At 29.8% G+C, this 15,015-nt stretch overlaps 3 non-coding genes across 3 annotated transcripts; all 3 read right to left on the bottom strand.

Annotated features, from left to right (window-relative positions):
* Positions 1-2,143: 2,143 nt before the first annotated feature.
* On the bottom strand, positions 2,144-2,215 carry TRNAQ-UUG (transfer RNA glutamine (anticodon UUG)). Its single transcript has one exon. It is a non-coding gene; the product is annotated as a tRNA-Gln (tRNA).
* Positions 2,216-7,830: 5,615 nt separating this feature from the next.
* TRNAQ-CUG (transfer RNA glutamine (anticodon CUG)) lies at positions 7,831-7,902 on the bottom strand. The gene has a single exon. It is a non-coding gene; the product is annotated as a tRNA-Gln (tRNA).
* Positions 7,903-9,721: 1,819 nt separating this feature from the next.
* Positions 9,722-9,793, bottom strand: TRNAQ-UUG (transfer RNA glutamine (anticodon UUG)). Its single transcript has one exon. It is a non-coding gene; the product is annotated as a tRNA-Gln (tRNA).
* Positions 9,794-15,015: the final 5,222 nt, after the last annotated feature.

Raw genomic sequence — 15,015 nt, 5'->3', positions numbered from 1 at the left:
CTAAACATTTTTTTCTAAAATGTTAGATTCTTAGAAGACACATTTTATTGCAATTATTGTACATATATTTACATCAACGCTTATTTGGGTTATATAGTAAAATTCATATAATTACATACATTTCTATAATTACCTTTTTTTTAGCTTTTAGTACATATTTACAAAAATCAGTGATTAAAAAAATTATTATATGTATGAAAAAGAAGACTTTCTGTCAATCAAGAACTTAAACTGAAGGTACTAAAACACATCAGGTCCCACGGAGATTTGAACTCGGATCGCTGGATTCAGAGCCCAGAGTGCTAACCATTACACCATGAAACTTCTCTTCTAACACACCATATACAACTTTCTCTTAGAGTGTGAGATCTTATTTTCTACAATTTACAGGAATAATAATCAGAGAGATAAGTATTATATTGTATTTACAGAAAAAAAGCCATTAGGACCTACCAAATTTTTATACAGATTATAGGTTTCAGAGTCCAGAATTGTTAACAGCACACAATGAAACCTCATTCATATGGTAGCATGTACATTTTTTGTCAGAGTATAAGATTCTTAGTGGATACATTTTATTGGAATTAAATGACAGATAAACCTGTCTCTCAGTGTGTAAGATTCTTAATTTATGCAATTTATAGATATTTTCTTTCTCAGAGATATTAACTGTATTGTACTTACAACAAAACCAATAGAACCTACCAAGATGTAAATATAGATCATGGATTCAGAGTCCAAAATGTTTACCAATATACCATGAAACCTCATCCATTAGGGAGCATCTAAATATTTTTATAAGAATGTACTCTCAGAGAGATATGAACTGAATGGTACTTACAAAAAACCAATAGGACCTACCAAGATTTAAATACAGATCACTGTATTCAAAGATCAGAGTGGAGTGGTTACCAATACACCAAGAAACCACATTCATTAGGGAACATCTAAACATTTTTTTCTAAAATGTTAGATTCTTAGAAGACACATTTTATTGAAGTTATTGTACATATATTAACATCAATGCTTATTTGGATTACACAGTAAAATTCATATAATTACAAACATTTCTATAACTACCTTTTTTTTAGATTTTAGTACATTTTTACAATAATCAGTAATTTAAAAAAAAATGTAATATATGTATAAAAAAGAAAAGTTTTTGTCAATCAAGGAATTAAACTTTGTACTAAAATGCACCTGGTCCCACCGAGATTTGAACTCAATTTACTGGATTCAGAGTACAGAGTGCTAACCATAACACCATGGAATATCCCTTCTAATAACACATATAAAACTTTCTCTCAGAGTGTAAGATCTTTATTTCTACAAGATACAGAAATATTCATTCAGAGAGATATGTACTACATTGTATTTACAAATAAAACCATTAGGACCTACCAATTTGTATATACAGATTATTAGTTTCAGAGTCCAGAATTGTTAACAGTACACCATGAAAGCTCATTCATATGGTGGCATGTAAAAAATGTTCTCACAGTGTAAGATTCTTAGAGGTTACATTTTATTGGAATTATATTACCGATAAACCTGTCTCTCAGTGTGTATGATTCTTAATTTATGCAATTTATAGATATTTTCTTTCTCAGAGATGTGAACTGCATAATACTTACAAAAAAACAATAGGACCTACCAAGATGTAAATACAAATCATGGATTCAGAGTCCAAAATGGTTACAAATACACCAGGAAACCTCATTCATGAGGAAGCATTTAAACAGTTTTTATTAGAATGTACTCTCAGAGAAATATAAACTGAACGGTACTTACAAAAAACCAATAGGACCTACCAAGATTTAAATACAGATCACTGGATTCAAAGATCCGAGTGGTTACCAATACACCAAGAAACTTCATTCATGAGGGAGAGCTAAACATTTTTTTCTAAAATGTTAGATTCTTAGAAGACACATTTTATTGCAATTATTGTACATATATTTACATCAACGCTTATTTGGGTTATATAGTAAAATTCATATAATTACATACATTTCTATAACTACCTTTTTTTTAGCTTTTAGTACATATTTACAAAAATCAGTGATTAAAAAAATTATTATATGTATGAAAAAGAAGACTTTCTGTCAATCAAGAACTTAAACTGAAGGTACGAAAACACATCAGGTCCCACCGAGATTTGAACTCGGATCGCTGGATTCAAAGCCCAGAGTGCTAACCATTACACCATGAAACTTCTTTTCTAACACAACATATACAACTTTCTCTTATAGTGTGAGATCTTATTTTCTACAATTTACAGGAATAATAATCAGAGAGATAAGTATTACATTGTATTTACAAAAAAAAGCCATTAGGACCTACCAAATTTTTATACAGATTATAGGTTTCAGAGTCCAGAATTGTTAACAGTACACAATGAAACCTCATTCATATGGTAGCATGTACATTTTTTGTCAGAGTATAAGATTCTTAGTGGATACATTTTATTGGAATTAAATGACAGATAAACCTGTCTCTCAGTGTGTAAGATTCTTAATTTATGCAATTTATAGATATTTTCTTTCTCAGAGATATTAACTGTATTGTACTTACAACACAACCAATAGAACCTACCAAGATGTAAATATAGATCATGGATTCAGAGTCCAAAATGTTTACCAATATACCATGAAACCTCATCCATTAGGGAGTATCTAAATATTTTTATAAGAATGTACTCTCAGAGAGATATGAACTGAATGGTACTTACAAAAAACCAATAGGACCTACCAAGATTTAAATACAGATCACTGTATTCAAAGATCAGAGTGGAGTGGTTACCAATACACCAAGAAACCACATTCATTAGGGAACATCTAAACATTTTTTTCTAAAATGTTAGATTCTTAGAAGACACATTTTATTGAAGTTATTGTATAAAATGTATACATGTATTAACATCAATGCTTATTTGGATTACACAGTAAAATTCATATAATTACAAACATTTCTATAACTACCTTTTTTTTAGATTTTAGTACATTTTTACAATAATCAGTAATTTAAAAAAAAATGTAATATATGTATAAAAAAGAAAAGTTTTTGTCAATCAAGGAATTAAACTTTGTACTAAAATGCACCTGGTCCCACCGAGATTTGAACTCAATTTGCTGGATTCAGAGTACAGAGTGCTAACCATAACACCATGGAATATCCCTTCTAATAACACATATAAAACTTTCTCTCAGAGTGTAAGATCTTTATTTCTACAAGATACAGAAATATTCATTCAGAGAGATATGTACTACATTGTATTTACAAATAAAACCATTAGGACCTACCAATTTGTATATACAGATTATTAGTTTCAGAGTCCAGAATTGTTAACAGTACACCATGAAAGCTCATTCATATGGTGGCATGTAAAAAATGTTCTCACAGTGTAAGATTCTTAGAGGTTACATTTTATTGGAATTATATTACCGATAAACCTGTCTCTCAGTGTGTATGATTCTTAATTTATGCAATTTATAGATATTTTCTTTCTCAGAGATGTGAACTGCATAATACTTACAAAAAAACAATAGGACCTACCAAGATGTAAATACAAATCATGGATTCAGAGTCCAAAATGGTTACAAATACACCAGGAAACCTCATTCATGAGGAAGCATTTAAACAGTTTTTATTAGAATGTACTCTCAGAGAAATATAAACTGAACGGTACTTACAAAAAACCAATAGGACCTACCAAGATTTAAATACAGATCACTGGATTCAAAGATCCGAGTGGTTACCAATACACCAAGAAACTTCATTCATGAGGGAGAGCTAAACATTTTTTTCTAAAATGTTAGATTCTTAGAAGACACATTTTATTGCAATTATTGTACATATATTTACATCAACGCTTATTTGGGTTATATAGTAAAATTCATATAATTACATACATTTCTATAACTACCTTTTTTTTAGCTTTTAGTACATATTTACAAAAATCAGTGATTAAAAAAATTATTATATGTATGAAAAAGAAGACTTTCTGTCAATCAAGAACTTAAACTGAAGGTACTAAAACACATCAGGTCCCACGGAGATTTGAACTCGGATCGCTGGATTCAGAGCCCAGAGTGCTAACCATTACACCATGAAACTTCTCTTCTAACACACCATATACAACTTTCTCTTAGAGTGTGAGATCTTATTTTCTACAATTTACAGGAATAATAATCAGAGAGATAAGTATTATATTGTATTTACAGAAAAAAAGCCATTAGGACCTACCAAATTTTTATACAGATTATAGGTTTCAGAGTCCAGAATTGTTAACAGCACACAATGAAACCTCATTCATATGGTAGCATGTACATTTTTTGTCAGAGTATAAGATTCTTAGTGGATACATTTTATTGGAATTAAATGACAGATAAACCTGTCTCTCAGTGTGTAAGATTCTTAATTTATGCAATTTATAGATATTTTCTTTCTCAGAGATATTAACTGTATTGTACTTACAACAAAACCAATAGAACCTACCAAGATGTAAATATAGATCATGGATTCAGAGTCCAAAATGTTTACCAATATACCATGAAACCTCATCCATTAGGGAGCATCTAAATATTTTTATAAGAATGTACTCTCAGAGAGATATGAACTGAATGGTACTTACAAAAAACCAATAGGACCTACCAAGATTTAAATACAGATCACTGTATTCAAAGATCAGAGTGGAGTGGTTACCAATACACCAAGAAACCACATTCATTAGGGAACATCTAAACATTTTTTTCTAAAATGTTAGATTCTTAGAAGACACATTTTATTGAAGTTATTGTACATATATTAACATCAATGCTTATTTGGATTACACAGTAAAATTCATATAATTACAAACATTTCTATAACTACCTTTTTTTAGATTTTAGTACATTTTTACAATAATCCGTAATTTAAAAAAAATGTATTATATGTATAAAAAAGAAAAGTTTTTGTCAATCAAGGACTTAAACTAAAGGTACTAAAATGCACCTGGTCCCACCGAGATTTGAACTCAATTTACTGGATTCAGAGTACAGAGTGCTAACCATAACACCATGGAATATCCCTTCTAATAACACATATAAAACTTTCTCTCAGAGTGTAAGATCTTTATTTCTACAAGATACAGAAATATTAATTCAGAGAGATATGTACTACATTGTATTTACAAATAAAACCATTAGGACCTACCAATTTGAATATACAGATTATTAGTTTCAGAGTCCAGAATTGTTAACAGTACACCATGAAAGCTCATTCATATGGTGGCATGTAAAAAATGTTCTCACAGTGTAAGATTCTTAGAGGTTACATTTTATTGGAATTATATTACCGATAAACCTGTCTCTCAGTGTGTATGATTCTTAATTTATGCAATTTATAGATATTTTCTTTCTCAGAGATATGAACTGCATAAAACTTACAAAAAAACAATAGGACCTACCAAGATGTAAATACAAATCATGGATTCAGAGTCCAAAATGGTTACAAATACACCAGGAAACCTCATTCATGAGGAAGCATTTAAACAGTTTTTATTAGAATGTACTCTCAGAGAAATATAAACTGAACGGTACTTACAAAAAACCAATAGGACCTACCAAGATTTAAATACAGATCACTGGATTCAAAGATCCGAGTGGTTACCAATACACCAAGAAACTTCATTCATGAAGGAGAGCTAAACATTTTTTTCTAAAATGTTAGATTCTTAGAAGACACATTTTATTGCAATTATTGTACATATATTTACATCAACGCTTATTTGGGTTATATAGTAAAATTCATATAATTACATACATTTCTATAACTACCTTTTTTTTAGCTTTTAGTATATATTTACAAAAATCAGTGATTTAAAAAAATTATTATATGTATGAAAAAGAAGACTTTCTGTCAATCAAGAACTTAAACTGAAGGTACTAAAACACATCAGGTCCCACCAAGATTTGAACTCGGATCGCTGGGTTCAGAGCCTAGAGTGCTAACCATTACACCATGAAACCTCTCTTCTAACACAACATACACAACTTTCTCTTAGAGTGTGAGATCTTATTTTCTACAAGTTACAGGAATAATAATCAGAGAGATAAGTATTACATTGTATTTACAGAAAAAAAGCCATTAGGACCTACCAAATTTTTATACAGCTTATAGGTTTCAGAGTCCAGAATTGTTAACAGCACACAATGAAACCTCATTCATATGGTAGCATGTACATTTTTTGTCAGAGTATAAGATTCTTAGTGGATACATTTTATTGGAATTAAATGACAGATAAACCTGTCTCTCAGTGTGTAAGATACTTAATTTATGCAATTTATAGATATTTTCTTTCTCAGAGATATTAACTGTATTGTACTTACAACAAAACCAATAGAACCTACCAAGATGTAAATATAGATCATGGATTCAGAGTCCAAAATGTTTACCAATATACCATGAAACCTCATCCATTAGGGAGCATCTAAATATTTTTTATAAGAATGTACTCTCAGAGAGATATGAACTGAATGGTACTTACAAAAAACCAATAGGACCTACCAAGATTTAAATACAGATCACTGTATTCAAAGATCAGAGTGGAGTGGTTACCAATACACCAAGAAACCACATTTATTAGGGAACATCTAAACATTTTTTTCTAAAATGTTAGATTCTTAGAAGACACATTTTATTGAAGTTATTGTACATATATTAACATCAATGCTTATTTGGATTACACAGTAAAATTCATATAATTACAAACATTTCTATAACTACCTTTTTTTTAGATTTTAGTACATTTTTACAATAATCAGTAATTTAAAAAAAAATGTATTATATGTATAAAAAAGAAAAGTTTTTGTCAATCAAGGACTTAAACTGAAGGTACTAAAATGCACCTGGTCCCACCGAGATTTGAACTCAATTTACTGGATTCAGAGTACAGAGTGCTAACCATAACACCATGGAATATCCCTTCTAATAACACATATAAAACTTTCTCTCAGAGTGTAAGATCTTTATTTCTACAAGATACAGAAATATTAATTCAGAGAGATATGTTCTACATTGTATTTACAAATAAAACCATTAGGACCTACCAATTTGTATATACAGATTATTAGTTTCAGAGTCCAGAATTGTTAACAGTACACCATGAAAGCTCATTCATATGGTGGCATGTAAAAAATGTTCTCACAGTGTAAGATTCTTAGAGGTTACATTTTATTGGAATTATATTACCGATAAACCTGTCTCTCAGTGTGTATGATTCTTAATTTATGCAATTTATAGATATTTTCTTTCTCAGAGATATGAACTGCATAATACTTACAAAAAAACAATAGGACCTACCAAGATGTAAATACAAATCATGGATTCAGAGTCCAAAATGGTTACAAATACACCAGGAAACCTCATTCATGAGGAAGCATTTAAACAGTTTTTATTAGAATGTACTCTCAGAGAAATATAAACTGAACGGTACTTACAAAAAACCAATAGGACCTACCAAGATTTAAATACAGATCACTGGATTTAAAGATCCGAGTGGTTACCAATACACCAAGAAACTTCATTCATGAGGGAGAGCTAAACATTTTTTTCTAAAATGTTAGATTCTTAGAAGACACATTTTATTGCAATTATTGTACATATATTTACATCAACGCTTATTTGGGTTATATAGTAAAATTCATATAATTACATACATTTCTATAACTACCTTTTTTTTAGCTTTTAGTACATATTTACAAAAATCAGTGATTAAAAAAATTATTATATGTATGAAAAAGAAGACTTTCTGTCAATCAAGAACTTAAACTGAAGGTACTAAAACACATCAGGTCCCACCGAGATTTGAACTCGGATCGCTGGATTCAGAGCCCAGAGTGCTAACCATTACACCATGAAACTTCTCTTCTAACACAGCATATACAACTTTCTCTTAGAGTGTGAGATCTTATTTTCTACAAGTTACAGGAATAATAATCAGAGAGATAAGTATTACATTGTATTTACAGAAAAAAAGCCATTAGGACCTACCAAATTTTTATACAGATTATAGGTTTCAGAGTCCAGAATTGTTAACAGCACACAATGAAACCTCATTCATATGGTAGCATGTACATTTTTTGTCAGAGTATAAGATTCTTAGTGGATACATTTTATTGGAATTAAATGACAGATAAACCTGTCTCTCAGTGTGTAAGATACTTAATTTATGCAATTTATAGATATTTTCTTTCTCAGAGATATTAACTGTATTGTACTTACAACAAAACCAATAGAACCTACCAAGATGTAAATATAGATCATGGATTCAGAGTCCAAAATGTTTACCAATATACCATGAAACCTCATCCATTAGGGAGCATCTAAATATTTTTATAAGAATGTACTCTCAGAGAGATATGAACTGAATGGTACTTACAAAAAACCAATAGGACCTACCAAGATTTAAATACAGATCACTGTATTCAAAGATCAGAGTGGAGTGGTTACCAATACACCAAGAAACCACATTCATTAGGGAACATCTAAACATTTTTTTATAAAATGTTAGATTCTTCGAAGACACATTTTATTGAAGTTATTGTACATATATTAACATCAATGCTTATTTGGATTACACAGTAAAATTCATATAATTACAAACATTTCTATAACTACCTTTTTTTTAGATTTTAGTACATTTTTACAATAATCAGTAATTTAAAAAAAAATGTAATATATGTATAAAAAAGAAAAGTTTTTGTCAATCAAGGAATTAAACTTTGTACTAAAATGCACCTGGTCCCACCGAGATTTGAACTCAATTTACTGGATTCAGAGTACAGAGTGCTAACCATAACACCATGGAATATCCCTTCTAATAACACATATAAAACTTTCTCTCAGAGTGTAAGATCTTTATTTCTACAAGATACAGAAATATTCATTCAGAGAGATATGTACTACATTGTATTTACAAATAAAACCATTAGGACCTACCAATTTGTATATACAGATTATTAGTTTCAGAGTCCAGAATTGTTAACAGTACACCATGAAAGCTCATTCATATGGTGGCATGTAAAAAATGTTCTCACAGTGTAAGATTCTTAGAGGTTACATTTTATTGGAATTATATTACCGATAAACCTGTCTCTCAGTGTGTATGATTCTTAATTTATGCAATTTATAGATATTTTCTTTCTCAGAGATGTGAACTGCATAATACTTACAAAAAAACAATAGGACCTACCAAGATGTAAATACAAATCATGGATTCAGAGTCCAAAATGGTTACAAATACACCAGGAAACCTCATTCATGAGGAAGCATTTAAACAGTTTTTATTAGAATGTACTCTCAGAGAAATATAAACTGAACGGTACTTACAAAAAACCAATAGGACCTACCAAGATTTAAATACAGATCACTGGATTCAAAGATCCGAGTGGTTACCAATACACCAAGAAACTTCATTCATGAGGGAGAGCTAAACATTTTTTTCTAAAATGTTAGATTCTTAGAAGACACATTTTATTGCAATTATTGTACATATATTTACATCAACGCTTATTTGGGTTATATAGTAAAATTCATATAATTACATACATTTCTATAACTACCTTTTTTTTAGCTTTTAGTACATATTTACAAAAATCAGTGATTAAAAAAATTATTATATGTATGAAAAAGAAGACTTTCTGTCAATCAAGAACTTAAACTGAAGGTACTAAAACACATCAGGTCCCACCGAGATTTGAACTCGGATCGCTGGATTCAAAGCCCAGAGTGCTAACCATTACACCATGAAACTTCTTTTCTAACACAACATATACAACTTTCTCTTATAGTGTGAGATCTTATTTTCTACAATTTACAGGAATAATAATCAGAGAGATAAGTATTACATTGTATTTACAAAAAAAAGCCATTAGGACCTACCAAATTTTTATACAGATTATAGGTTTCAGAGTCCAGAATTGTTAACAGTACACAATGAAACCTCATTCATATGGTAGCATGTACATTTTTTGTCAGAGTATAAGATTCTTAGTGGATACATTTTATTGGAATTAAATGACAGATAAACCTGTCTCTCAGTGTGTAAGATTCTTAATTTATGCAATTTATAGATATTTTCTTTCTCAGAGATATTAACTGTATTGTACTTACAACAAAACCAATAGAACCTACCAAGATGTAAATATAGATCATGGATTCAGAGTCCAAAATGTTTACCAATATACCATGAAACCTCATCCATTAGGGAGTATCTAAATATTTTTATAAGAATGTACTCTCAGAGAGATATGAACTGAATGGTACTTACAAAAAACCAATAGGACCTACCAAGATTTAAATACAGATCACTGTATTCAAAGATCAGAGTGGAGTGGTTACCAATACACCAAGAAACCACATTCATTAGGGAACATCTAAACATTTTTTTCTAAAATGTTAGATTCTTAGAAGACACATTTTATTGAAGTTATTGTATAAAATGTATACATGTATTAACATCAATGCTTATTTGGATTACACAGTACAATTCATATAATTACAAACATTTCTATAACTACCTTTTTTTTAGATTTTAGTACATTTTTACAATAATCAGTAATTTAAAAAAAAATGTAATATATGTATAAAAAAGAAAAGTTTTTGTCAATCAAGGAATTAAACTTTGTACTAAAATGCACCTGGTCCCACCGAGATTTGAACTCAATTTACTGGATTCAGAGTACAGAGTGCTAACCATAACACCATGGAATATCCCTTCTAATAACACATATAAAACTTTCTCTCAGAGTGTAAGATCTTTATTTCTACAAGATACAGAAATATTCATTCAGAGAGATATGTACTACATTGTATTTACAAATAAAACCATTAGGACCTACCAATTTGTATATACAGATTATTAGTTTCAGAGTCCAGAATTGTTAACAGTACACCATGAAAGCTCATTCATATGGTGGCATGTAAAAAATGTTCTCACAGTGTAAGATTCTTAGAGGTTACATTTTATTGGAATTATATTACCGATAAACCTGTCTCTCAGTGTGTATGATTCTTAATTTATGCAATTTATAGATATTTTCTTTCTCAGAGATGTGAACTGCATAATACTTACAAAAAAACAATAGGACCTACCAAGATGTAAATACAAATCATGGATTCAGAGTCCAAAATGGTTACAAATACACCAGGAAACCTCATTCATGAGGAAGCATTTAAACAGTTTTTATTAGAATGTACTCTCAGAGAAATATAAACTGAACGGTACTTACAAAAAACCAATAGGACCTACCAAGATTTAAATACAGATCACTGGATTCAAAGATCCGAGTGGTTACCAATACACCAAGAAACTTCATTCATGAGGGAGAGCTAAACATTTTTTTCTAAAATGTTAGATTCTTAGAAGACACATTTTATTGCAATTATTGTACATATATTTACATCAACGCTTATTTGGGTTATATAGTAAAATTCATATAATTACATACATTTCTATAACTACCTTTTTTTTAGCTTTTAGTTCATATTTACAAAAATCAGTGATTAAAAAAATTATTATATGTATGAAAAAGAAGACTTTCTGTCAATCAAGAACTTAAACTGAAGGTACTAAAACACATCAGGTCCCACGGAGATTTGAACTCGGATCGCTGGATTCAGAGCCCAGAGTGCTAACCATTACACCATGAAACTTCTCTTCTAACACACCATATACAACTTTCTCTTAGAGTGTGAGATCTTATTTTCTACAATTTACAGGAATAATAATCAGAGAGATAAGTATTACATTGTATTTACAGAAAAAAAGCCATTAGGACCTACCAAATTTTTATACAGATTATAGGTTTCAGAGTCCAGAATTGTTAACAGCACACAATGAAACCTCATTCATATGGTAGCATGTACATTTTTTGTCAGAGTATAAGATTCTTAGTGGATACATTTTATTGGAATTAAATGACAGATAAACCTGTCTCTCAGTGTGTAAGATTCTTAATTTATGCAATTTATAGATATTTTCTTTCTCAGAGATATTAACTGTATTGTACTTACAACAAAACCAATAGAACCTACCAAGATGTAAATATAGATCATGGATTCAGAGTCCAAAATGTTTACCAATATACCATGAAACCTCATCCATTAGGGAGCATCTAAATATTTTTATAAGAATGTACTCTCAGAGAGATATGAACTGAATGGTACTTACAAAAAACCAATAGGACCTACCAAGATTTAAATACAGATCACTGTATTCAAAGATCAGAGTGGAGTGGTTACCAATACACCAAGAAACCACATTCATTAGGGAACATCTAAACATTTTTTTCTAAAATGTTAGATTCTTAGAAGACACATTTTATTGAAGTTATTGTACATATATTAACATCAATGCTTATTTGGATTACACAGTAAAATTCATATAATTACAAACATTTCTATAACTACCTTTTTTTAGATTTTAGTACATTTTTACAATAATCCGTAATTTAAAAAAAATGTATTATATGTATAAAAAAGAAAAGTTTTTGTCAATCAAGGACTTAAACTAAAGGTACTAAAATGCACCTGGTCCCACCGAGATTTGAACTCAATTTACTGGATTCAGAGTACAGAGTGCTAACCATAACACCATGGAATATCCCTTCTAATAACACATATAAAACTTTCTCTCAGAGTGTAAGATCTTTATTTCTACAAGATACAGAAATATTAATTCAGAGAGATATGTACTACATTGTATTTACAAATAAAACCATTAGGACCTACCAATTTGTATATACAGATTATTAGTTTCAGAGTCCAGAATTGTTAACAGTACACCATGAAAGCTCATTCATATGGTGGCATGTAAAAAATGTTCTCACAGTGTAAGATTCTTAGAGGTTACATTTTATTGGAATTATATTACCGATAAACCTGTCTCTCAGTGTGTATGATTCTTAATTTATGCAATTTATAGATATTTTCTTTCTCAGAGATATGAACTGCATAAAACTTACAAAAAAACAATAGGACCTACCAAGATGTAAATACAAATCATGGATTCAGAGTCCAAAATGGTTACAAATACACCAGGAAACCTCATTCATGAGGAAGCATTTAAACAGTTTTTATTAGAATGTACTCTCAGAGAAATATAAACTGAACGGTACTTACAAAAAACCAATAGGACCTACCAAGATTTAAATACAGATCACTGGATTCAAAGATCCGAGTGGTTACCAATACACCAAGAAACTTCATTCATGAAGGAGAGCTAAACATTTTTTTCTAAAATGTTAGATTCTTAGAAGACACATTTTATTGCAATTATTGTACATATATTTACATCAACGCTTATTTGGGTTATATAGTAAAATTCATATAATTACATACATTTCTATAACTACCTTTTTTTTAGCTTTTAGTACATATTTACAAAAATCAGTGATTTAAAAAAAATTATTATATGTATGAAAAAGAAGACTTTCTGTCAATCAAGAACTTAAACTGAAGGTACTAAAACACATCAGGTCCCACCAAGATTTGAACTCGGATCGCTGGGTTCAGAGCCTAGAGTGCTAACCATTACACCATGAAACCTCTCTTCTAACACAACATACACAACTTTCTCTTAGAGTGTGAGATCTTATTTTCTACAAGTTACAGGAATAATAATCAGAGAGATAAGTATTACATTGTATTTACAGAAAAAAAGCCATTAGGACCTACCAAATTTTTATACAGATTATAGGTTTCAGAGTCCAGAATTGTTAACAGCACACAATGAAACCTCATTCATATGGTAGCATGTACATTTTTTGTCAGAGTATAAGATTCTTAGTGGATACATTTTATTGGAATTAAATGACAGATAAACCTGTCTCTCAGTGTGTAAGATACTTAATTTATGCAATTTATAGATATTTTCTTTCTCAGAGATATTAACTGTATTGTACTTACAACAAAACCAATAGAACCTACCAAGATGTAAATATAGATCATGGATTCAGAGTCCAAAATGTTTACCAATATACCATGAAACCTCATCCATTAGGGAGCATCTAAATATTTTTTATAAGAATGTACTCTCAGAGAGATATGAACTGAATGGTACTTACAAAAAACCAATAGGACCTACCAAGATTTAAATACAGATCACTGTATTCAAAGATCAGAGTGGAGTGGTTACCAATACACCAAGAAACCACATTTATTAGGGAACATCTAAACATTTTTTTCTAAAATGTTAGATTCTTAGAAGACACATTTTATTGAAGTTATTGTACATATATTAACATCACTGCTTATTTGGATTACACAGTAAAATTCATATAATTACAAACATTTCTATAACTACCTTTTTTTTAGATTTTAGTACATTTTTACAATAATCAGTAATTTAAAAAAAATGTATTATATGTATAAAAAAGAAAAGTTTTTGTCAATCAAGGACTTAAACTGAAGGTACTAAAATGCACCTGGTCCCACCGAGATTTGAACTCAATTTACTGGATTCAGAGTACAGAGTGCTAACCATAACACCATGGAATATCCCTTCTAATAACACATATAAAACTTTCTCTCAGAGTGTAAGATCTTTATTTCTACAAGATACAGAAATATTAATTCAGAGAGATATGTACTACATTGTATTTACAAATAAAACCATTAGGACCTACCAATTTGTATATACAGATTATTAGTTTCAGAGTCCAGAATTGTTAACAGTACACCATGAAAGCTCATTCATATGGTGGCATGTAAAAAATGTTCTCACAGTGTAAGATTCTTAGAGGTTACATTTTATTGGAATTATATTACCGATAAACCTGTCTCTCAGTGTGTATGATTCTTAATTTATGCAATTTATAGATATTTTCTTTCTCAGAGATATGAACTGCATAATACTTACAAAAAAACAATAGGACCTACCAAGATGTAAATACAAATCATGGATTCAGAGTCCAAAATGGTTACAAATACACCAGGAAACCTCATTCATGAGGAAGCATTTAAACAGTTTTTATT

The sequence above is a fragment of the Pseudophryne corroboree genome, chromosome 11, assembly GCF_028390025.1.
Source record: "Pseudophryne corroboree isolate aPseCor3 chromosome 11, aPseCor3.hap2, whole genome shotgun sequence".
Taxonomy (NCBI): Eukaryota; Metazoa; Chordata; class Amphibia; order Anura; family Myobatrachidae; genus Pseudophryne; species Pseudophryne corroboree.
The sequence above is the reverse complement of the archived record's forward strand: the minus strand, read 5'-3'. Positions and strand labels throughout refer to the sequence as shown.